The sequence below is a fragment of the Osmerus mordax genome, chromosome 3 (genome assembly GCF_038355195.1).
Source record: "Osmerus mordax isolate fOsmMor3 chromosome 3, fOsmMor3.pri, whole genome shotgun sequence".
NCBI classification, from domain to species: Eukaryota; Metazoa; Chordata; class Actinopteri; order Osmeriformes; family Osmeridae; genus Osmerus; species Osmerus mordax.
The window spans coordinates 6,542,951-6,569,551 of record NC_090052.1 but is presented as its reverse complement, the minus strand read 5'-3'; the positions used below and the strand labels follow the sequence as shown (position 1 = coordinate 6,569,551).

General features: G+C 43.9%; 1 protein-coding gene across 2 annotated transcripts in view; it reads right to left on the bottom strand.

Annotated features, from left to right (window-relative positions):
• Positions 1-20,126, bottom strand: part of mvp (major vault protein) — a 76,906-nt gene extending 56,780 nt beyond the window's left edge. The window contains exon 1 of one of the 2 annotated variants that reach the window (XR_010875198.1): positions 20,003-20,126. The gene's annotated coding sequence lies outside the window, so the exon portion shown is untranslated. The remainder of the gene's footprint in view (positions 1-20,002) is intronic. The other variant, XM_067230558.1, reaches the window with a different exon arrangement.
• Between the last annotated feature and the right edge of the window lie 6,475 nt (positions 20,127-26,601).

The following is a 26,601-nucleotide window of genomic DNA, read 5'->3' as shown; positions in this document are numbered from 1 at the left end:
TGTGTGTGTATGTGAGAGACGCGTGAGTGACAGAGAGACGGAGGGAGAGCAGGGAAAGGAAATGCAGCTGAACGAATATGCTGCGTGTTTTAAATATCATTAAAAAAAATAATAACGAAACACAATATGTAGCGGGCGGTGATGATTCTGTGGCACTCTGCCACAAATTAGTCTGTGTGGGAAACACTGTATACAGTAGGGCTGCATAAAACGATTATTTTGATAATCGACAAATCTAACAATTAGTAGAACGATTAATCGATTGTCAAGAGACATTTTCCCATGTCATTCACTATTTAATTAACAACATCCTCTGCCAGGAACCTTGGGGTGACCATGGATGACGAGCTCTCCCTCACAGCCCATATTGCTGTGGTCTTCCGGTCGTGTAGATTCACCCTCTACAACATCCGGAAGTTCAGGAGATACCTGTCTGAGCATTCCACCCAGCTGCTAGTCCAAGCACTTGTCCTCTTAAAGTTGGACTACTGCAAATCGCTGCTCGCCGATCTCCCAGCATGCGCAACCCGCCCTCTCCAGAGGATTCAGAACGCGGCAGCCCGTCTGGTCTTCAATCTACCCAGACGCTCCCATATTACCCCGCTCCTCGTCTCCATCCACTGGCTTCCCATCACGCCCCGTATCAGATTCAAGACCCTGGGAGTACAGGGTACCAGATTCCCTGATCGGGGCTGTCCGGTCCCTGTACGACCGGTGCCAGAGTTTGGTCCGCATTGCCGGCAGTAAGTCGAACTTGTTCCCGGTGAGGGTTGGACTCCGCCAGGGCTGCCCTTTGTCACCGATTCTGTTCATAACTTATATGGACAGAATTTCTAGGCGCAGCCAGGGCGTTGAGGGGTTCCGGTTTGGTGACCTCAGGATCGGGTCTTTGCTTTTTGCGGATGATGTGGTCTGTGGGGTCTGTAACCCCACTGCATATTTCTGATTACTACTTTATCCAATTCTCTGTCTCTCTCCCTCCAACTCCTCCTACCTCCCCTCCCCTTGTAACTTTCCGGCGCAACCTCCGCTCCCTATCCCCCTCCCATTTCTCCTCTATTGTAACATCCTCCCTCCCCCCCATTGACGAGTTCTCGTCCCACCCCACTAACACTGCCACCGACACCTTGTTAACCACTTTAACTGCATCACTTGACTATCTGTCCCCTGTCAACCAGGCCTGCACGATCTTCTCCCTCCTGCCCATGGCTTACGGATGTTATTCGTGAAGAACGGTCCACCCTTCGGGCAGCTGAGAGGAGATGGCGCAAGTCCAAAGGCGGTCTGGACCTTGATAAGTATCACTCCCTCCTCAAATCCTTCTCTTCTCACATAACTGGTGCATAACTGGGAGTCAGGTGGCTGAGCGGTTAGGGAAGCGGGCTAGTAATCAGAAGGTTGCCAGTTCGATTCCCGTCCGTGCCAAATGACGTTGTGTCCTTGGTCAAGGCACTTCACCCTACTTGCCTCGGGGGGAATGTCCCGGTACTTACTGTAAGTCGCACTGGATAAGAGCGTCTGCTAAATGACTAAATGTAAATGTATGTAAATGTAAAACCCTCTACTTTCTGAACAAAATTAACTCCGCTTCAAACCCCCACAAACTTTTTTCTACCTTCTCCACCCTTCTTAACCCACCTCCCCCACCCCCTCCCTCCACCCTGACAGCAGACGACTTCTCTTACTTCTTTGAGAAAAAAGTCGCCGACATTAGCAGTCAGTTCCCTAAACCCACCTTTCCTACCCTCTCACCCTCCATGACTGACCCAACTAAATGTCTAGACTTTTTCTCCCCTGTCTGAGGCAGAGATCTCTGACCTCATTCTCTCTCATCGCCCCACCTCCTGTCCCCTTGATCCTATCCCCTCCCCTCTCTTTCAAACCATCTCCCCCTCCATCATAACTTTTCTTCTCCATGTCCTAAACTCCTCTCTTACCTCCGGCACCTTCCCCTCTGCCTTCAAACAGGCTAGAGTTACCCCTCTACTCAAAAAACCCTCCCTTAACCCTGCCGTCCTCCAGAACTACAGACCGGTATCACTGTTACCCTTCTTTTCAAAAACAATTGAATGTGCTGTATCTAACCAACTGTCAAACTTTCTCTCTCAGAACAACCTGCTTGACCCCAACCAATCAGGCTTCAAGACTGGCCACTCCACAGAGACTGCCCTCCTTTCAGTCACCACTGCCCTCCAGTCTGCCAGAGCGGCTTCCAGGTCATCCGTCATCATTCTGCTGGACCTTTCTGCAGCATTTGATACGGTTAACCACCAGATCCTGCTCTCCAGACTTGAGATGGGCATCACTGGAACTGCACTCCAGTGGATCTCATCCTACCTGTCGGGAAGATCCTACCAGGTCTCCTGGGGAGGCAAACTGTCAGGCCCTCGCCAGCTCTCCACTGGTGTCCCACAGGGCTCCGTCCTTGGACCCCTCCTCTTCTCTCTGTACACCACCTCACTTGGACCAATCATCACCTCCCATGGCTTCTCCTACCACTGCTACGCTGACAACACGCAGCTGTACCTGTCGTTCCCCCCGTCCGATCCGGGGATCTCAGCTAGGATTGAGGCCTGCCTCACAGACATCTCCGCCTGGATGACCGAGCACCACCTACAGCTGAACCTCTCCAAAACAGAACTTCTCATCATCCCGGCTAAACCCTCCATCTCCCACGATCTCTCAATCACCCTGGGATCTGCGACGGTGACCCCTTCATCCTCTGCCAGGAACCTTGGGGTTACCATGGACGATGAGCTCTCCCTCACGGCCCACATTGCTGCAGTCTCCCGGTCGTGTAGATTCACCCTCTACAACATCCGGAAGATCAGGAGATACTTGTCTGAGCACTCCACCCAGCTGCTAGTCCAAGCACTGTCCTCTCCAAGTTGGACTATTGCAACTCGCTGGTCTCCCAGCATGTGCAACCCGCCCTCTTCAGAGGATTCAGAACGCAGCGGCCCGCCTGGTCTACAATCTACCCAGACGCTCCCATGTTACCCCGCTCCTCGTCTCTCTCCACTGGCTACCTATCATGGCCCGTATCAGATTCAAGACCCTGGTATTGACCTTCCGAGCAGTGAACGGGACTGCACCCGTCTACATCAAGTCTCTCCTGCAGCCTTACACCCCCACCCGTCACCTACGGTCTTCTTCAGACAACCGCCTGGTGGTCCCACCGATCAAGACCGCCCGGTCCCAACACAAGCTCTTCTCCTGTCTGGCCCCCCAGTGGTGGAATCAACTCCCCACCTCCATCAGAGATACTGACTGTCTCTCCACCTTCAAGAAAAGGCTCAAGACGCACTTGTTCCGGGAGTACAACGGTACTTAGGAATGGTTCGCTTGACCCGATGTTAGTTTCCTCAAGGATCACAATGACTCTTGCTTAGAGACTTGTTGCTCTTGTGGTTAGTGGTAACTGTTTTACATTTTTGTTCTCGCTGTGATATATTGTTTTTATTACTATTGCTTGCTTTTTTCCACAGGTACACTTGCACTTATAGCGGTTCATGTTGTTTAATTGTAACTTGTTTAACTACATGCTCTTATGGTTCTTCCCTTTGGCACTTACTTTGGTTGTTCACAATGTGTGCTTCATGTTTTGGCTACACGCGATGTTTTTTGGCTATCTTGTTGTTATGATCAGTGACCTATGCACTTTGTAAAGCTCTCTCTTGGAAGTCGCTTTGGATAAAAGCGTCTGCTAAATGAATAAATGTAAATGTAACTTGTTTAACTACATGCTCTTATGGTTCTTCCTTTTGGCACTTACTTTGGTTGTTCACAATGTGTGCTTCATGTTTTGGCTACTCGCAATGTTTTTGTGGCTATATTGTTGTTATGATCAGTGACCTATGCACTTTGTAAAGCTCTCTCTTGGAAGTCGCTTTGGATAAAAGCGTCTGCTAAATGAATAAATGTCAATGTAAATAACTGATATCATACCTTTACTGTATTACGTACTTATTCAATCTTACTGATGTTCAGAGGACATACCTTGATGAGCAGACACTGCATCAGGCACTGTTGGGGGCTCATTGTTGCCTGTGTGACATTTCTTTATCAAAACAAGAACACTCATGAATCAACAAGCAACATTTTAAAGTGAGGCTTAATCGGTGAACCCTAAGCAAAAACAACATGAAGGCCTACACATCCAACTACCCACATTTGAGTCCAATCTCAATCTTAAACATATCCCCATTATTATCTTCAATCAACTACCAGCCTTTAAGTTACAGTCCTTGCACCACGGCAAGACCTCAGAGCAGCTCCCTCCCCGAGGCTACAGGCACCAGGTCAGAGCATACTAGGCAGACAGTCACATGCCAAGTTTAGCTTGTGTTTGTAGGCCACACATATAAGCCTACACAAAAAAAAAAATCCGATTAAGCCTCACTTTAAAAGGTTGCTTGTTGATTCATGAGTGTTCTTGTTTTGATGACTGTGGCATTTATTGTGTGAGTATACAGTAATAGTTTTGTTTTCATGTAAAAGATTCATCAAAGGAATTAACCTGGTTAGACCCAGATTATATATTCATGAAAACCGAGTGACCAATGTCTCTCCAGTTTTCGGAGTACAGTATAGTGTGTGTAAGAAAGAAATGAGTTGCAATTCAGATGTAGAGATACAGTCTATTCATAGTAAATGTAGAATTTGATTAAAGTAACCCTAGTGGACCATACTAGGCCACACTGAAGAACTCAGGCTTAAGTGAATTTTAATTTCTATTTCTCATCAGCAATCATATGAATAATTTACACTGCTTAGATGCCAGGCTAAGGTTACACACACATTTTCAGTCTTGGTCTGTGGACCCCCTGAAGTGTCCCTGGCCACCCCATATATACAAGTCTGGTTCCGCCACTGAATGTGAGATGAATGTCAAATATTAAACTAACTTCACCTCGGTCATCTTATGACTGAAGTAAGCCGGGATCATGATTTCCACTTAATATAGTAAGCTTGGCAGAATAACAATACAATGCATTGCGTTACTTATGTTAACTACTCTACAAACCAATTAACATGTGAAACACTTACAGACAAATGGCATGGGTATTTTACATCTTATAAATAAAATGTCAGATATCGTGAATGCTTGCTAGCTAGCATGCTATTTAGCAAAGCAAGCTACAGTCTGTAGAAACTTTACATCAGGCTATTTTTGGAATACGAACTGTATTTCATACACCGAAAGTAAAGGGGCTGCATGGTGTTGAATAACGTCATACAAATTTCTAGCTCATGTTTAGTTTCTGAATGTTTATATCCTTACGAATATCTCCCAGCACACATATGGAAAAATCGATGTTAGTATCATCAGCGTCTTCTCTCATGCTTCTCCAGTGTAGTTGTTGAACATGCCGCTCAGCCTGAACTCCCGCCGAAGCATGGTAGGGGTGGCACCAGTGGTGGCCAATCACTTTTCAGGGGTGGCCAGTGCCACCCCTGGCCACTCCCTGGACAAACCCCTGGATCAGGGAGCTGTCATAGTACACGGCTTGAAGGGAACGTTCTTTCTGGAAGAAGTCACATGGCCGTGTGCATTGCTTTTTGCCGTGGTGGATTGTATGATCCATGTTTTACCACTCGGGCTGCTTAAGAATAGGGTGCACGCGCAATTAGCTTGACTACTTAAATCTGACTTGAATTAGTAGGAGTGCATGAGGTGAAATTGGCCTTTATGGAACCGCTTTAACCCCGCTTGACTAATTAAACTAATTCTAGTCAGGTTTTGGACTTTAAGTCCAGCTGTTTTGAGCTGCCTTTATGGAACAGGCCTCAGGAATTTCCAAAAGGGACTGAATTTGTGTGTGTGTGCGTGTATGTGTGGGCGTGAGAGAGTGAGGAAGGGATGGGTTGATGTTCATGTGTGCCCTTGTGTATGATGTGGCTCTTTGCAGTAACACGGTAAAATGATTTGATATTACACCTGGGACACACCAGGGTCTCTGCAGGTTTCAGTAAGTCAAATTTAAGACCTTTTTAAGACCATAAAGATAGAAATTTAAGACCTACACAACGCATTACCAAAATTTAAATCAAATCAAAGAAATTCTGAAAAAATCATTTTAGTCATTGAAAAAGCATACATTTTACACATTGGTTAATCACATTAGTATCCTTCCACACCCAACAAAGTGCCAAATCCCCAAAATTAAAATAGGGTAAAATAAACTTGCCCTCAAATAGAGAGAGAAAGTGTGTGAGTGAGTGTGTGACTAGGGATGCGTATTGATAAGATTTTAACGATTCCGACTCCTTATCAATTCCTGCTTATCGATTGGATTCCTTATCGATTCTCTTATCGATGTTCCCCTCTACAGCCAACTAGGTCTGTGCGTCCTGCACCCCCCCACACACACACACTCGTTCTAAACTAATTTCTCAAACTGGCTTTGACTGGCTCTGAAATGAGCTAATACCGACCACCTCTAGGCCTCTTCAGGCCTCTGTTTTCAAAACAAAATCTAGTCGGAGATAGCAACTTTCAGTTTCCTTGTGTTCAAGCTTCTATTACACAACACCAGCAGGACTTACAGGGGTCCTAACAACAGGGGAAATAACTTCAGTGTCACCTTTCAAAAGAGACCATTTACATGTATGTACTCCAAATGGTTCAACAACAGCTTTCAATGTACTTTGGGTATGTTGTTTAGGAGTTTTCAGGCACATTTAACAGGACTATTAAAAGGTTAAACAATTAAAATGCTAAGTTTAATAATGGATTAAAAATCGATATGCTCACTTTAATAATGCGACACGCTTACGTTTGCTGATAACACACGCCGCCCCGATAACGTGAAATGATCAATAAGATCAATACTAATGGGAGACGAATGCCGGAGCTAAAATGTATGCTTCAAACGACGGGACAGAAGAGAACTAGATCGACTACACACAATAAAGGCAAATTGCTTCACACAGTAACAAGTGGTTGTGATCACTTTTGAGCAGTTTAGCTCTACCTTAGATAGTTAGAGATGAAGCGCGAACGTTAGCTGCGCTGCTGCATGCATCGAACACATGACGTTCCAGTAACTTCATTCCATGCTATATATAGACAATTCATCAAATGCCCTACCAGAGAAGGAAACACCTTGGATCACTGCTACTCTACAATCAGCAAAGCATACCATGCGGTCCCCCAAGCAGCACTGGGTCACTCTGACCATGCCATGGTCCACCTGATTCCTGCATACAGGCAGAAGCTAAAGCGCTGTAAGCCTGCTGTGAGGACATCAAAACAGTGGACCAGTGAAGCTATGGAGGATCTGCGGGCGTGCTTGGACTGCACTGACTGGGACATGTTCACGACTGCTACCAATAGTCTGGATGAGCTCACAGAGGCTGTGACATCATACATCAGCTTCTGTGAGGACTGCTGTATACCAACACGCACCAGGGTAAACTACAACAACGACAAACCCTGGTTTACAGCTAAACTCAGAAGGTTGAGGTCAGAGAAAGAGGCCGCGTTTAGGAGTGGGGACAAAGACAGTTTCAAGGAGTCGAAGAACAGGTTTAGCAAGGCGGTGAGGGAGGCTAAACGACTGTAATCAGAGAGACTAAAACACCAATTCTCTGCAAACGACTCTGCTTCTGTCTGGAGAGGGCTCAGGCAGATTACCAACTACAAGCCCAGAGCCCCCCACTCCACTAACGACTCCCGCCTGGCCAACGACCTGAATGAGTTCTACTGCAGATTTGAAAGACAATTGGACAGTCCTGAACTACCCCTTCCCACCCAGGAGGCCTCCCACCTCCCCCCCTCTACAGTGACGACTCTCCATTCAGGAGGGTGAAGTTAACAGACTTTTCAAGAGGCAGAATCCCCGCAAAGCAGCTGGGCCGGACTCTGTCTCTCCAGCCACCCTCAAGCACTGCGCTGACCAGCTGTCTCCGGTGTTTACCTACATCTTTAACACCTCCCTTGAGACATGCCATGTGCCAGCCTGTCTCAAGTCCTCCACCATCATCCCTGTGCCCAAAAAGCCAAGGCCAACAGGACATATTGACTACAGACCCGTCGCCCTGACCTCTGTGGTAATGGAGTCTTTCGAGCGCCTGGTGCTGGCACACCTTAAATCCATCACTGACCCCCTGCAGTTTGCCTACAGAGCCAACAGGTCTGTGGACGATGCAGTTAACATGGCCCTCCACTTAACCCTACAGCACCTGAACTCCCCAGCATCCTATGCCAGGATCCTGTTTGTGGACTTCAGCTCTGCCTTCAATACCATCATCCCCGCCCTGCTTCAGGACAAGCTCTCCCAGCTGAACGTGCCTGATTCCACCTGCAGGTGGATCACAGACTTCCTGTCTGACAGGAAGCAGTGCGTTAAGCTGGGAACACAAGTCTCTGACTCCCGGTCCATCAGCACCGGATCACCTCAGGGCTGCGTCCTTTCTCCTCTGCTCTTTTCCCTGTACACCAACAGTTGCACCTCCAGTCATCCGTCCGTCAAACTCCTGAAGTTTGCGGACGACACCACCCTTATTGGGCTCATCTCTGGTGGAGACAAGTCTGATTATAGGTGGGAAGCGGCCAACCTGGTGACCTGTTGCAGCCAGAACAACTTAGAGCTCAATGCTCTTAAGACAGTGGAGATGGTTGTGGACTTCAGGAGGAACACAGCCCCACTCACCCCCATCACCCTATGTGACTCCCCAGTCAGTACTGTGGAGTCCTTCCGCTTCCTGGGCACTATCCTCTCCCAGGACCTCAAGTGGGAACTGAACATCAGCTCCCTCATCAAGAAAGCACAACAGAGGTGGTACTTCCTTCGGCAGCTGAAGAAGTTCAACCTGCCAAAGACAATGATGGTGCACTTCTACTCAGCCATCATTGAGTCCATCCTCACCTCCTCCATCACCGTCTGGTACGCTGCTGCCACTGCCAAGGACAAGAGCAGACTGCAGCGTATCATCCGCACTGCTGAGAAGGTGATTGGCTGCAATCTGCCTACCCTCGAGGACCTGCACACCTCGAGGACCCTGAGGCGAGCGAGGAAGATTGTGGCCGACGCCTCCCACCCTGGACACTCCCTGTTTCAGTCACTCCCCTCCGGCAGAAGGCTGCGGTCCATCAGGACCAATACCTCACGCCACAAAAACAGTTTCTTCCCTTCCGCTGTTGGCCTCTTCAACAAGGCCAAGGGACCACACTGACTCTAATGACTTCTTGCTTAAAACACACTGCTTTTTGCACTGCATTACAATAATGGTATCTTGTACATTTGTATTTTTTGTAATTGTATTTTTGTATTTTTATATTGTAATTTACGGCAACTTATATTTTATTTTATTGTATATTTAATTATATTCTAATCCCACTTAGTACTGCTAGTTTATGTACCCTTAGTATAGATAGTCCACATATTTAAATTGTAGGTATATGTTTATTGTATGCACCTTCCTGCCAAAGCAAATTCCTTGTCTGTGCAAACTTTCATGGCGAATAAATCCCATTCTGATTCTGATTCTGTGTGTTCAAATGCTTCTTCATATTTGTAGTATTTCCTCCCTTTGACGAAATAGACTTTTTACACGCGTTACAAGTGGCGTTGTTGTCATTTTGTCGTGTGAAATACAACCAAACTTTAGAACGCTTCTTCCTAGTTGCCATGTTTGCTGCAGTCTGTCTTCGCGCATGCGTGCGCGAACTTTTATAGTTTATTCAGACAGACGTTCGCATGTCCCATTATTAAACTGAGCATATCGATTTTTAATCCATTATTAAACTGAGCATATCGATTTTTAATCCATTATTAAACTTAGCATTTTAATTGTTTAACGGCACAGAGAATCGTTAACAGAATCGTTAAGGAATTTTGCTAACGATTCCAAGGAATCGATTCACTGGGAACCGGTTCTAAACAAGAACCGGTTCTCGATACCCATCCCTATGTGTGACTCCAGCGCCTTCACACCCAATTGAATATTTTTTGGGCAAAGTTTGCAGCGAGCCTCGTACCTGGAGCTGGGTACCGCTTGTACCCAACAGAGGAAATCGCTGTACACTTTCCCATTTTCCACACGTAGACGAACTTTAACAAACTGTGAGGAGACGCAGACGTTTTTCGCGGGCAGGTATTGCATTAATCACAGGACTTGTAGTTTTATCACCGCATACGTACCAACACCAAGATCCAACAGAAAGAACTACAACACACCAAACCAACGTTCTGAGGGCAGCGTTCTGCTGGTTTTGTAGCAAAGACTCTCGAGCTCCGCTCTGTAGGCTACGACTCAATGTTTTGCTACTTTATAATAACTTTCTGCAGCCAGCGTTTCTGGAAATGAACGAGGGTAAAACTTTTTTTAGACCTGACTAGATTAAATTTAAGACCTCGGATGAAAATCTAGCAGTTTTAAGACTTTTTAAGGCCTTAAATTTTAAGTTCAGAATTTAAGACTTTTCAAAGATCCTGTAAAGTGGAATTGAAAACGAGTTTAAGTTCACCACACCACAGAAAAATTTGTTATTAACTACCCATCCAAATTCGAATGAAAAAAAACACAGACAAGTCTGTTAAATTAGGCTTTGAAATCGTGAGAAAATCAGCACTCTTCTCTGCTTGAGACTGGGGGGGCGTGTCGCCTGAAGGAGCTGAAGCTCCACCCCTCGCTGCCTACCTACGACCCAGATAATGGATGCTACGTCAAGCCGAACAAAACAGTATAGAATTAGAATTTATTTGTTCAATGAGTGAAACATACAGATGCATATAAATGAAATGTTCCCCTGAGCTGTAACACAGGAGTAAAAATGGACACCAGAGACGGCAGACAGTGAGCTCTCCAACTACTTCTAGCACATTAACTACCATTTCACCAAAATACCATCTTTCTACACCGAGTAGCCTAATATCAAGTTAGCGGTTTGCAATAGCAAACTCATAGCAGAGATACCTCTGGAAAGGTTATCTAGTACAATTATAACAAGCACACAGAACTGAGTGATGAACTGCTGGCGGCGGTGGATGGTCCAGGTGCGACCGGAGGAGGAACGGCCAGGAGGGCGATGCTCCTGAACCCCGTCTGTCTCTGGTCCATGTTAAAACTATCCACCATGTAATGGTCAATGCAGAGGCGGCTGTTGAAGTTTATCCGAAGCTCTCCATCAGCAAGGCTCTTCACAAAATCAATCCACCTATTTTTCCTTTCCTCATCAATATGGAAATTAAATAGCGTTGCAGCGCAGCCGAGGTTCTTTCATCCAGGGAAGATGCAGTTGCGGGTGGAGGGAGACATCCTGAAGCTAGCTAGCTAGCTGATGTAGGCTATAATAACAGTACAGTAAAGAATATATTGTGCTTATTAAAGTTATGCATTGTACTTATTAAAGTTCTGTCTTATGAACTTAGAAGTGTGCTCAGGCTTAAATATTGTGTCTCACACAGGGCGGGGGGAGTCAGGGGTGCGGGCGGAGAAGAGGAACAATCCAGATGAGTTTCGACCACAGTGTGGGAAAAAGCTGTATTTTGTGTCTCTATCTCTTCATTTTCAGAAACAACCTTGAAACCGGGTGGAGACGGCACCCGAGCAGTTGGGACGCGTAGGCAAGAACAACTCCCTGATGCACGAGAGAACAAGCTCAACCCTATTTTTAGGGTTCCTCCGGTAGGTGGAAACCTATTGTTTTTGTTAGTATTCTTATTAGGGTTCTTCCGGTAGGAGGGATTGTTTTTATTAGTATTCCTATTATTATTATTTTTCCTCTTCTCCGCTAAATGGCTCAATAGTTCAAAAAGTCCTTGACCCGATTTTTTCAAATTTGTCCCAATGATACACCAGGTCACTCACTACTCCCAGACCGCTAATGGCCCATTTAAGCCCATAGGTGGCGCTATAAGCCACGCCCAAAGTCTACGTGATTTCCCCAGCGCCCCATTATTCCAAAATGCCTGAAAATTGGTATACATGCCTTATTTCTCATGGGGAACAAAAAAGCCTCAAGAACCCATAAGGTCCGCCATGATAGATTTTGCTGTACTGTCCAAATTTGGTACAACCTTCAAAACCCTTCTCCTCATGAACCTTGAAAATTGTTACAGATTTGTAGAATACATGTCTTTTTATAGGGTGAAATTGAATAAGGAATGCAATACAAAATGGCTGAAAGAAGTGTATTTATGTAAATGTACACATTGCCACAATATCTTTGTGTTAATAAAACAAATATAATTTTGACTGATGGTTTTTCAAACCTTTGTGCCTTCAAGATGACATCATTCTGAAGTACCATACGCAATTTACCCTTGATATGTCAATATATGATTGAATTCAATTGAATTGCTCCACAGCGCGCGTGCTCCAAATTCTCACTCATCCTGCCCCTTGACACTAGGGTGACCACCTGTCGCACTTTGCGTTGTGTCGCACAGCATTTTCACCCCTTGTCCCGCACGTCCCATATTGAAAATGCTGTGCGATACAGCGCAAAGCGGGACAGGTGGTCACCCTACTTGACACACACGCGAGCTTGGCAAGACGCACACACATCCTTTCTGGAAATTGTGTGCTGACCAAGCCCCCACCCTCTGTTTTTAGCTCCTGTTTCATTTTGCTTCCAATCGCAGCTCGCCGTTACGAATATAAATTATTTTTCGGCGGCCATTGTTGTTTTCAACTGGAATTGCCTGATAGTGTTGGAGGCAGCCATGTTCGGTAAGTCCTATTTACACATTTTAAGCTAGAATCAATAATTGGGTTCGTGAAAGTACACTACTCTTGAATTATGGTGAAGGTTTTAGCACTTTTAGACCTTTAGATCGTGAGTCTGAAGTGACGGAAAACTGAACTCGAAAAGTAGCTACTGTAGCTCTAGCTTTTTTCCTCTGTGTATTTAATTAGTGAGTCATTTTGCATCTCTGCGAATTGTTCATCAAAAAGGTCGAGGCAGGCAGCCTTTAGGAGAAAAAGCAATTCCCCACAGACCTGTCGGCTCAGAATTTTGATTTGGGGCGTGAAAGTCTTTGTAATAAGCCTATGTGCCAGGGAGACCGCATAGGCTTAGGCGGCAGCCATGTTTTGGTCGCGTCGTGTTCATAAGTTCACCATTTTACAGTTAGGTCTACACGAAAAAGGTCGAGGAGGGCAGCCTTTAGGAGATGTGGGAATTGTGCTTTTAGCCAGATGCTCCGATTATTTTTGTGATTTGTGGACTTGCAATTGGAGTGATACTGCGTCCCGGGGGTACATTGTTTTGACGTTAGCCTCAGAGTCAGGTTCGGCTCGCCCACTGGCAGTGTGACAATTTAGTATTTCACTCAATTCTACTCCAAAAACGTCAGTGAGGACTGCTTTTTGTAGACAAGGGCCTGCTAAAGATAGCCAGTATATCTGATTTTTCAAGGCAAGCCTGTTTCATTCCTCATATGCCCTGAGAAAGCGACCTACGTTAGCCAGGCTAGTTTTGCCAATTTCAGTAAGTCCATCCATCCATCATCTTCCGCTTGTCCGGGGGTCGGGTCGCGGGGGCAGCAACCTAAGCAGGGAGGCCCAGACTTTCCTCTCCCCGGCCACTTCCACCAGCTCTTCCTGGGGGACCCCAAGGCGTTCCCAGGCCAGCCGAGAGACATAGTCCCTCCAGCGTGTCCTGGGTCTTCCCCTGGGCCTCTTCCCAGTGGGAATTTCAGTAAGTCAGGCTATTTAAATGTCTCTGACAGTCAGAATCACTGTTTACAGGCAAGGGTCGACCTGGTCTTTTGTCAGATGTGTATATATTGACCAGTTTAGAGCTAAATACTCTTGCCAGAGCCTGGAATCGAACCCGTGTTTTGAGTGACTTTGCATGGGTCTGCATCGGGTCAACACATTTGGATTCAAGTTAAAAACTGTAGTGCATGTCAAGTGTAGATGGAAAAAGCTTTGTTTTTCACAACTGAACTGACATGGATCCTTTCTTCACCTTTACAGGTCTGGAGGGTCATGCAGAGGCCTGCTCAACAGATTTCAATAGAGGATGCTGAGAGCAACAACAAAGAACGCTGAGAGCATCACAGACCCCTTGCTGGACTATCCCTCTCTAGCTGGACAGCTTCATTCAGCTGGCCTGCCCTGCCTGCCTGCAGGCCCTGCTTGCCCCTGCCTCCCAGCCCTCCAGAGACCCCACAGACACAGTAGCTCTGCAGACTGCTTTTTTGAGGACATTAATGAAAAAGGAGAAACCAGCTTTTTTTACTTTGATGAAGTCTAAATGTTTAATCCTTTCCATGTCCCAGTATGCCAAGCTGCTGACTTTGAGTGTCTTAAGTGATGAAACCAGTTCAAGTGATAAACTTTTGACCTGAATCCAATGATTATTCATCTGAATAAAAACAACTCAAGAGAAGTACTGCTTCTTTATGAATAGTATTTATGTATATATAATTGCGCAGCTCCCCCTGTCAATGATCTAGCACCTCCTCAGCACCTGTATTACACAAATTCTCTGGCGCCGTCCCTGCCCAGGGTTGATTGTAACTGGTGTTGGAAAACACATGTATTAGGGCAGAGTAGAGGGACTGGGCAAAGGGTGGGGTTGTGGAAAGTCCCCAACTGTGCAGAATGGGCAGAAAATATTAGATGACATTGTATCGAGGCCCAATTGGAGAAGAAGCCATAGTATATTTACAATTGTAGTAGGCCATTAGATCTGTTTTAAAAGTTCAGGGTGTAATTTGTTGGATATGAAGCCCCCACCCTCCACTCCAGACAGTCGGTGACAGAGAGGTGCAGACATTAAGTTAAACATAGTTATGCGTTGAGAGTTGAGTAAAAAACAGACATCCCCCCTTTCTGAATAAAGTTCGACTGATCTGATTTGTTGATTTCTGTTGCTATGAAAACCAGTTTAGCCAAGCTAACTAACATTGTTTTTAGCTAGCTTGCATTACCATTCAATAGCTAACAAAACAGTAAAAATAGCTTGCTAATCGAGCAGAACTTGTTAATGCAGGAGACTCAGAGACCTTAGCGCGTCACTAGCATCTCGTCATATCACGCAGTCGGAGCACAGCTAGATAATCAGCTGTCAGCGCTCTTGAGTACCCAGCATGCAGTGCGGCATGTCAAAAACGCAAAGACTTGTGGAAAATAGTTTGGTTACAACGGCCATGCGAGGGATTTCAGTTGTTGTGTTCGTTCAGTTAGTTGTTTGTAATGTTATTGTTTGTTAGTTAATATAATCTTGTTGGTCACCCTGAGTGTGCATGTCGTGTAGTTTAATGGGAACAGAGTCGGCTACTTTACTAAATGTCAAAAAGGGGTGTATACATGTAAGTGTCCACATTGCCTCAATATCTTTGTGTCAATAAATCAAATATAATTTTGACTGATGGTTTTACAAACCTTATTGGCTTCAAGGTGACATCATTCTGATGTACCATGCTAAATTTCATGCAAATTTACCTTGAAATGTCAACCGTTTCTTAACCTTTGTCCCAAAGCTGACCAAAGCTCATACTCTGCCCTTTCTACTCATACAAGTTCAACAGTTGGTGTGTAGCAGAGAGGATAGACAGACTGACTTGTGACCTTATGCTCATGAGTTCAAATTCCCATTCAGCCTATTGTTGTTGGCCAAACATGAAGTAGCTTTGCTCTCTTGTTGTCAAACTCTCCATCTTCAACAGTGTACATGTTTATAATATTTTGCCATTTTGCGGAGGAACCAGCATCGCTGCTTGCAGCTATATTCATCGTTGTGTTTTAATTGCAATGTATAATATATGCTGGGGAGGGAAAGATAGCCAGTTGGACTTCGTGAACCAACCCAAACTCTGTTGCGGGTAGGGAAACGTAGACAACCCCAGAGCTCTGGACATGTTGATTTCTAACTGCTGCATTAAAGCTGATATTATGGGACCCCTGCGACTCCAGACCACTCTTTCTCGAACACAGACTTGTGTTCGAGAATACCATCATTACATATTGGAACAACCACAAAGAATTTCAGTCCTTCGACAGCAGGAGGAACCATTCAGTGATCTGACGTAGATGGGTCAAAATTACGTAGATAGGTCATTTTTTGGTTCCTCCCATTAAAACCTGATCTGAAAACGGAAGAGAAACTGTTCTACGGTCTAACTCCACATTTCAGTGCGACAAAGATTTCGCGCTTTGCACATGCTTTCAGGAACTCATTTCACACGTATATAATGTACTGAGAAGCAAATCATGGAATTTGTTATACAGGATCTTTAAGACTTTTTAAGACCCCGCGGAAACCCTGACACAATGGCGGCGAAGCGCCTGGAAGCGCCGCGCAGTGCCACGATCGGCTACGACTGAGCAAAAGCTGTTCACACCAAGCATTTCTCTGCGCCGGTCACCAAGCCTTTTAGCTACTCTGAGCTTTCCTTTACGCTGACATGGTACATAAACATGGCATTGGCTATAGGCCTATCCCAGCATTGATCCTTATCTACGTTGTCCTTGTCAAATTGGTGCTGGGGGTCATACAACTCCCTGTGCTTTTCAACTTAGAGAATGTGATCTCATCCATCTCCTTGAATTTCTCGCTGATTTTAGAAATCGACTTGGGGGTTCTCTCTCGGTAGGCTATGTCTGTGTAACAGTGAAGATTTGGTTTTGTTCTACTTGCAAACTTTTTGTGCTATTAAACCACACTGAGCATGCGCATAAGCCATAATGTATTTGAACTGAGTTGCTCTCCTCAGAGTTCGGAGGATGAGTCACGGTGAGTTGTGTGCAAAGAGAGCTCCTACACTATTGTCTTAAGATGCAAATATTGAACGTCCTAAATTCATATTGATTACGAAAAGGTGTTCCACATTCTGTCCTTATGTAAATAGTGTTTGTTTTAGTAATTATGCACATCGTAATGTATATATCATCGAAGTTCAAACTAACACGTGTGGATAGCTAACATTTCATCTCCCTCTTACATTAGCATAGAATGCTGTGATCCACGCTGTTGCATTACGAAGTCCCAACTTGTTGTCATTTGTGCCAGGTACATGTTTTGTATTGTCTTTGAATATTTCTATTGTATTTTATAAGTTCCATTTGATGTTGTACTTTGTAATTCAACTTGAATTGACACTCAGAGTTCAGAGGATGAGTCACGCATAGAATGCTGTGATCCACGCTGCTGCATTACGAAGTCCCAACTTGTTGTCATTTGTGCCAGATGAATAAAATTGCCGGACTGGAAGCACATCTCCTGACTTCTTGAGAAATAAACCATACACAACGCAGATGAAATAGAGGGGGTTACATCTGCACGCATGTGTGTTGTGTGCAACGCGTTACAACTTGTTTCTCTCAAACAAACAAAACAACTACGGGCATGCTGGCTCAACAGATCAATCCGTTTATTTTCATTCATTTTTATAAGGGTAAACATGGAACGGACGTTCGTTACCAACATTAGTTACGTTTTATATAGGGTGAATATTGGTAAAGTAGGCCTCCAAAGTAATATAAAAAAATAATTATAAAGTCTACAACTTTACAAATGTTCACCGTAGTCTACAATTAATGTAGTAAAATCTTAATAACATGTTTTTTTATTCAAATATATCAACTAATATGGTGTCTTTTATAATAAAACCCATTCTGATTTATCGTCCTGCAGCCGATTTCGCAAGCGTCTCTCAAAAGAATTCGACCAACTGCCGAAACGATTGCTGTAGATCGCAGACAATTGCGGCGCTTCGCAGCCAGTCTGGTCGGTTCCATTTTGTAACATGGGCACCGTAAGAAAAAAGGCGGCGCTTCCAGGCGCGTCGCAGGAGATCGCAGCAGATCGGAGGCAGTGTGTCCCAGGCGTTAGTCTCTGACTGGTTGGCCACCCCTGTGCTAGGCCATAGCTTTCATGAGACAAAGCTGACACCCGGACTTCACAATATATAATGAAAGAACGAACGTGTATCATTCATTCTTTCATTATGCAATTGAGAAACCAAAATTGAAAAACTATTGATTTAGATTATTTTTTTTATTGAGAATCCAAAAACTGTTTTTTTAATTTTTCAACTGAGAATCCAAAAAAATCGAAAAACAGGTACACTGATACACAGAGTAAACTGCCTCCTCGTCAGTTGTTGGTGTCTTATGTCAATGTGATACAGAACATGCAAGACTATTTTACAGCAATGCATAGCACAAAGGAAAAAATGCAAATATTAATGTAAACATAGCAAACACCCCTTACGCAGAACTGTTTGGTAAATTAGGCATACAATTATGACAGCTGGCTCAACCATTGTGCATGAACTAAATGTCTAGATGTTTGTGGGGGTCAGACAATTTAACAGAGAACATATTATACATTTTGATCAACATGACATTAGCTATTAATAATGTAGGAAACAGCAGTTGGCTACATAATCATCTACAGTCGAATAGTTGAACGAAACGGAATTTCGAACGTGAAAATTAGTATTGGAATGTAAAAAACAAACAGCTCTAGCAGTGTCGCGACTCTCTGCTTTGCGGGTGGGCATTACTAGTGCAGTGTAGTCGCTACTGTACTGACTGTATATTGCATGAGTAAAATAGAGTAAATAGGGTACAACAGATTCATGCACTGGTTTGATTATTTGCCGTTTCATGCCAAGGAAAAGTTCCATGTTTACCACAGCACATCTAGCTCGGAGCGTTCAATGTCGGTTCTACAACTGTAAAACTTCAATTAATGTTAATAATATTTGTTTCAATCACTGAATGAAGCCTGCCATATTTGGGACAAGAATCGCGACCTTAAATTGCTTGCACAAAACTCTTGATCAGCACTCAGCATTTTTTTTATTGTTGTCGTTCATTTAAACCGCTATGCGCAGAGAGCGCGACGGTGCGGGACAGTGTGTGAGAGAGAGAGAGAGAGAGAGAGAGAGAGAGAGAGAGAGAGAGAGAGAGAGAGAGAGAGAGAGAGAGAGAGAGAGAGAGAGAGAGAGCGCGTGTGTGCGAGAGGCCAAGGTCTGCGGTCTTGGCCATTAGTTCATTTACTTATTTTTGTGTAGGTCATATGTTGTTAAATATGTTTAAACTTAAATAAATTACAAGTAGTTATGTCTTGTTGTATTAATTTGTCCTGTTATTGACGTGCCTAATGCGCAACCAGAACTTCGAATATATTCTAATATACGTGTTTTTTTAAAGGGAACATTCGAACGTCATTTTTGAGCAATTTTGACAGCCCTAATTGGCAATATGTTTCAATGAATGACAAACTGCTTTTAAGATGTGCATAAGTGACTAGAGGATGTGGAGGTTAAAAAGGTACTTTTGAGAATTTCAATTGTGATTAGTACCAAAGCCACTGAGAAAAACTGTAATCTCCCGCTGCATCACAGGCATTGCACTATATCTATCACTCATTCAAGAAAACTGTGCATGTCACTGACATCTTACTCATTGACTGCATCACGGGTACTGTGCACTATCAATCTATAGTTCCTGGAATATGTGTGTACGTGTGTCTCACCAACATCCCTGACTGCATTATGGGCATTTTGCACTTGTGAGAGACAAAAGTATGGAAAATATCCTTGTTGTGAAATTCCAGGCTGTATGAGCGTATAGTCTGGGTGTGGCTCCATACATGAGGAAATGATCTTCTGAGGCCATAAATTGCTGCCTACTCTAGCTTGAAGAACAGCGATGTTTTTCAAAGTTGCTTTCAACTACCTATCTACATATTTGTGTAAATGTTTCACAAAACCATTTATTTCTAAAGAATGTTTATGCTGGAGATCACAGAAGCATAACTCAAGTGTAATCACATCCCTTGGCCTATAGAATAAGTTCATTCGAAATGCAAATAAGTTTGAAGGGTGCGTCATGGGCTGTTCTTGCACACTTTTTTGAACACACATGCACTCCTACCACAAACAGAGCCTTGACTATAAATAGATTCCAATATGTTTGTGTCGATTAGTTTAATTTTAGAATTGTGCTATTGCAGTGGTTTGATCTGACATGAGAGCAGAACAATGTAGGTATTGAACCTTTTACTTGAAGTAGGCTAAAGTCATCTTACCTTGAATTAGATGTCTTGATCCTTGCCTCCTGGATTTCACTGCTGCCTGCGATACATGTAGGCTTACAATACATAACCACAAACCCAATAGTTTTGTTTGTTTGGGGGCGTGCCTGCCTGTAAAAATGCTAGGCAGTTTTCCGGAAGACGGGTAGTACATCACGTGCTTTACAGAACAGTAGGTGCATTCGACATGGACTAACTTCATGCAGCGCCGCAGCCGGCTGCAGGCGGCTGACTTGAAACACTGAATTCTGGTTTGACTTTTTGTCCGACTTTGATGGCTAGGTCACTGTGACCTAGCCATCAAAGTACCGTGAAATCGATTCGTGAACTGCCGGCTGTGTAGCCCATAGACATATGGTGTAGCCCAGAGCCATAGAAAAAGAGAGTTGCGACACTTCCATAGACTCCCATTGTTATCGAGGAATGCGGAAGTAAAGCGTGTCACATGCGACCTGTAGTTCCAAACATTGCATTTTCCACCGTTCAACCCCATTCATTTTCAGTGTCTCCGAAGCAAGTTAGCTGGTAAATTGATGAAAATCCTTCATTTTTTTCATATTTTTACCACCACATATCAATTGTTATTAGTAGTATTTCATATAGCTAGCTTTAGATAAAGTTTATCGTAAGATTATAGCTTGTTTGATTCGAAACGCAGTTAGAGCTAGACTGTAGGTCTAGCTAGTAACATAAGCAACACTTTTACTGAAGCTACCTAGAGAGCACGTGTATCATAACCAGAAGTTAGTTGGCTTATAAAGAATGTATAATACATTACAACACATATTCTAGAACTGTAATCACCAGCTGCATATCAGGCACGGCACTAACTATGATCCCAGTTATTAATATGTGTGGCATTTTAATCACTGAATGCATCACGGGCACTGTGCACGAGTGAATATAACAACAGGATTTATGAAGGAGGCATGTCTTAAAGTTATGTATTGTGCTTATTAAAGTTATGAAACTTAGAAGTGTGCTCAGGCTTAAACATTGGGTCTCACACTGAGTGTGGGAAGCAGGCTGTTCTTTGTGTCTCTATCTTTTCATTTTCAGAAACAACCTTGAATCTGGGTGGAGATGGCACCCGAGCAGGTGGGACGCGGAGGCAAGAACAACTCCCTGATGCACGAGAGAACAAGCTCAACCCTCTTTTCATCTTTCTGTTTTAATTGCACTGTATATTATATGCTGGGGCAGGGAAAGATAGCCAGTTGGACTTCGTGAACCAGCCCAAACTCTGTTGCGGGTAGGGAAACTTAGACAACTCCAGAGCTCTGTACTTGTTGATTTCCAACTGCTGCATTAAAGCTGATATTATCGGACCTCTGCGACTCCAGACCACTCTTTCTAGAACACAGATTTGTGTCATAGAATACCATCATTACTTATTGGAATAGACACATAGAAAAATGAATCCTTCACTTATAGTCTGTCAAATTAGTTCTAATTATTGGTGTTCGTTGGCATACAAAGTAAGTCTTCTATATATAGCTCTTATTAGCCTGGTTAGTAGAGCTAGCAACAATGAATTATTGTACAATACAATGTTTTATTTACATTTACATTTAGTCATTTAGCAGACGCTCTTATCCAGAGCGACTTACAGTAGGTACAGGGACATTCCCCCGAGGCAAGTAGGGTGAAGTGCCTTGCCCAAGGACACAACGTCAGTTGGCATGACCGGGAATCGAACTGGCAACCTTCGGATTACTAGCCCGACTCCCTCACCGCTCAGCCAACTGACTCCCTTATTATTGAATGCAGTTGGTTGCCTTGTTTATTCTGTTCTATTTACCAAACTCCTTTCTTGTCTTAAATTGAGCAGTTGCTGGTGATAATGGTTAGATTCAACTTGCATCAAGTACTACAAATATAAGTGTTGTTAATGTGGTAGGCTAAATTGTAAGTGGGCTGATGAATAAAAAAACGTTTAACAAGTGAAGGATTCTAATTCTTTATGTGTCTATTCCAATATGTAATGATGGTATTCTATGACACAAATCTGTGTTCTAGAAAGAGTGGTCTGGAGTCGCAGAGGTCCGATAATATCAGCTTTAATGCAGCAGTTGGAAATCAACAAGTACAGAGCTCTGGGGTTGTCTACGTTTCCCTACCCGCAACAGAGTTTGGGATGGTTCACGAAGTCCAACTGGCTATCTTTCCCTCCCCAGCATATAATATACAGTGCAATTAAAACAGAAAGATGAAAAAAGGGTTGAGCTTGTTCTCTCGTGCATCAGGGAGTTGTTCTTGCCTCCGCGTCCCACCTGCTCGGGTGCCATCTCCACCCAGATTCAAGGTTGTTTCTGAAAATGAAAAGATAGAGACACAAAGAACAGCCTGCTTCCCACACTCAGTGTGAGACCCAATGTTTAAGCCTGAGCACACTTCTAAGTTCATAACTTTAATAAGCACAATATATTCTTTAATCCCTCTTTTGATCTCTGAAAACACCAGAGATCAATCAATATAGCCCGGACCAACCACCGCCTCCTCGTCCTGGTCAGCCAGCCCCAGCAACGGCATTTGGAACCCCTTCGTCGGGTTATCCTCAGCCGAGACAATGATCCTGTTACACAGAGACCTGATACATGGGATACAGCAACAGTCATGTTGATATTGATATAGCACACTCTTAAGTAAAATAGCGGAAACCTTCTTAGTCCAGTACAATTCTAGTGTGGTCAAGCAGTATCACTCTTGGCCTAGTCGTAACCCTCTTTTCCGGACTCTCACATTCGTAGCAATAGCAAAAGGTTCACTGGCCCTTCTCCACCAACTCCTGCAACGTACAACTGGATTCTGGAGCAGCACAACACATGCTCCACTGGTACCACGTACTTCCTTTCCCCAGCACCCTTAGGGCGTGCAAGGTTCTCTCGATGACCTTGAATGGTCCTGTCCATAAACGTACAACAGGCTTTCCCGAACATCTGATGATGTATTGGGGCAGGTGGGACAGGGTCTTCAAGGGGAAGGGGTAGATCATCCAGTGAGAAAGGGGGGGGGGACATGGTCTCCAGGGGAATGGGGCCTTAGAACAGGGGTTAGGTAGTCAGACCCGCCGGTCTGACTCGTCCTGAAGCAGAAAAGAGTTACAGTCCCAGCATCACCTTATCTCCCATGATCAAGCAGTAACTGAGTAAAATGAGATGCGAACAGTAAGGTGTGACAACAAACCCAAATTAAAAAAATATCCTATTACCGATTACACAATGTTGACATACAAATCAACAATAATGATGAGACTATGCAGCATTATGGCCAAGTGGTGAGGACACACTGGACACAGTGGGAAAACCCTAATGATGTTATAGGGGAAAACCCACCGTCACTCCACAGTGTGGACATTCGACATCCATGTATCCACGGCAGACCTGGACATGCTCACAGGCCCCCTTCACCACATACATACAACTTCAGCCAAGCTTTTAGAATTGTAATAAAATAAAATAAATTCGAAACAAATAGAAAAACCAGAAATTAGACAGGATATTTTAAAAATTTCATAAGATCCCTCCTTTCATTGATAACTTTAATCAATACCCAATCTCCTCGTTCGACTCCTCCACTCTTTGGTTTACTGCTTCACCTGGAACAGAATTTAGCAGAAGACATCTCTTTTCTAGTTAGCATTTTTTTATAAAATTGGTTAACCATTTGATTCGCCTCTTCATCATGCTTATGTGAAAGGCTTAAGTTGTGGTATTACATATGATCTCCAATAAATCAATTCAAATGGTGTTATGCATCTGGTATAGGACTGGGAAAGACTTCAATTCACATAGTAAACATACTGTATCTATAATTACCAGGCAGTATTGACCCTTCAGTTTTCTTATTGTTGAGCAAACACATGTAACAGCATCTAATAAGACCATACATCATCATTTGATAGTCAACTCCTATTAGTCATGCCTAGAAATGACAATCTGTTTCTTTGTTCCCTTCTTTAGAAAATCAACTGTTAGTCTAATTTCTTTCATTCCAAAAAACCTTTTCTGTCTTTTAAAACAGTTAAGTTTAAGACCAATATTGTTTTAGATTCTCTATTTTACCAAATCACAGCTCTTTTTATCAAAGATATGATCAAAGCAATTTTCATTATGCCAAACCAGAATCCGTATGCTTCTTAAATGAAATATAAACCAAATCATGTTCTTAATGTAGCTATTAACCAAACATTTTTCCCAACTATATTTTCTATAAAGGTCAGATAGGTAGAACTTCATAACTCGTTTTGCTGCAGTTCAAAACGAGCCAATTAGCTCAAACCATCATAACCACAATTTATCAGACTTGATGAGTCTTCCCAAATTATTTCAGAACTGAATGTTATAATAACCCTCTTCATAATACAACATTATCACAGCCTAACTGTTTATCTCAAACAGTATGCCAGGCTCTGATAAAACTCTCAAATAAAACTTAAAACCAAATTACAATTAAACTCCAAATAAAAGTACATTTAGTTATTTTCTCTTTCTCATTTTTAACCAAATTATATCTAATACCTTTATCAAAAGTCTTAAAAACCCTAGATTTTACTATTTTGACTTAAAATGTTATCCCATATACCTTCAAAGTATATTCATAGTTTCCTCTTCAAAACATCAGTGTTTAAACCAATCATCTCTTCACATCCACAAAACGTTCTTGTTTTATTTCATAACCTTCCATGATCCTCTCTAAACCAATCCTTTATGTAACTTTCCAATTGCTTCCTCATAATTTTTCACATACATTTCCTCAAACCATTCTTTGACCAACACAGCTGTTTAGCGTTTACCGTCTATTCACTTAATTTTGCTCTAGTATAACTCTTCCAATTGTATTAGAACCAATTTATAAACCAGGGGTATACCCTCTGGGATAACCTTTGTAACATCTCAACGTAACTCAACTGACTCTTTTAGCCCCCACCTTTCTCCAACTCTCCTCGGGATTTCTTTAACTTCTTGGTCAAAGGAAAAAACACACCACACTCCTCTCTATTTTTATTAAACTCAATCTGACTCCACACAAATAGACAATGTTCAGGGATTCTAACCCTTGGAGAGGACTCTAACCTCCCTCTGGACAAAGACAACGAGTTCAGGGACTCTAACCCTTGGAGAGGACTCTAACCTCCCCTTGGACAAAGACAACGAGTTTAGGGACTCTAACCCCTGGAGAGGACTCTAACCTCCCCTTGGACAAGACAACGAGTTTAGGGACTCTAACCCCTGGAGAGGACTCTAACCTCCCCTTGGACAAGGACAACGAGTTTAGGGACTCTAACCCCTGGAGAGGACTCGAACCTCCCCTTGGACAAGGACAACGAGTTTAGGGACTCTAACCCCTGGAGAGGACTCTAACCTCCCCTTGGACAAGGACAACGAATTTAGGGACTCTAACCCCTGGAGAGGACTCTAACCTCCCCTTGGACAAGACAACGAATTTAGGGACTCTAACCCCTGGAGAGGACTCTAACCTCCCCTTGGACAAGGACAACGAATTTAGGGACTCTAACCCCTGGAGAGGACTCTAACCTCCCCTTGGACAAGGACAACGAGTTTAGGGACTCTAACCCCTGGAGAGGACTCTAACCTCCCCTTGGACAAGGACAACGAGTTTAGGGACTCAAACCCCTGGAGAAGACTCTAACCTCCCCTTGGACAAGACAACGAATTTAGGGACTCTAACCCCTGGAGAGGACTCTAACCTCCCCTTGGACAAGACAACGAGTTTAGGGACTCTAACCCCTGGAGAGGACTCTAACCTCCCCTTGGACAAGGACAACGAATTTAGGGACTCTAACCCCTGGAGAGGACTCTAACCTCCCCTTGGACAAGGACAACGAATTTAGGGACTCTAACCCCTGGAGAGGACTCTAACCTCCCCTTGGACAAGACAACGAGTTTAGGGACTCTAACCCCTGGAGAGGACTCTAACCTCCCCTTGGACAAGACAACGAGTTTAGGGACTCTAACCCCTGGAGAGGACTCTAACCTCCCCTTGGACAAGGACACCGAATTTAGGGACTCTAACCCCTGGAGAGGACTCTAACCTCCCCTTGGACAAGACAACGAATTTAGGGACTCTAACCCCTGGAGAGGACTCTAACCTCCCCTTGGACAAGGACAAAACACAAAAACGGTTGATTTCCCACCACTGTTGGTTTGACTAGGTACGATGAAACATAGTAATCGTCTAAATTTGGTTCTCAGTTCCGAATAGCAGTACTTTGAATTAACAGGTGTCTGCTTACCTTTTTTTTATGTTGAGGCCTCTGACGATTACGTCTGTCTCCTCGCACCGGTGTATGGGTCTCTCCCCCGATCCGTCGGTCGGGCCGGAACCCTCTGGACTCCCTCTTTTCAGCGTCGGGGTCACCAGTTGAAGGATTCTAAATCTATATGTGTCTATTCCAATATGTAATGATGGTATTCTATGACACAAATCTGTGTTCTAGAAAGAGTGGTCTGGAGTCGCAGAGGTCCGATAATATCAGCTTTAATGCAGCAGTTGGAAATCAACAAGTACAGAGCTCTGGGGTTGTCTACGTTTCCCTACCCGCAACAGAGTTTGGGTTGGTTCACGAAGTC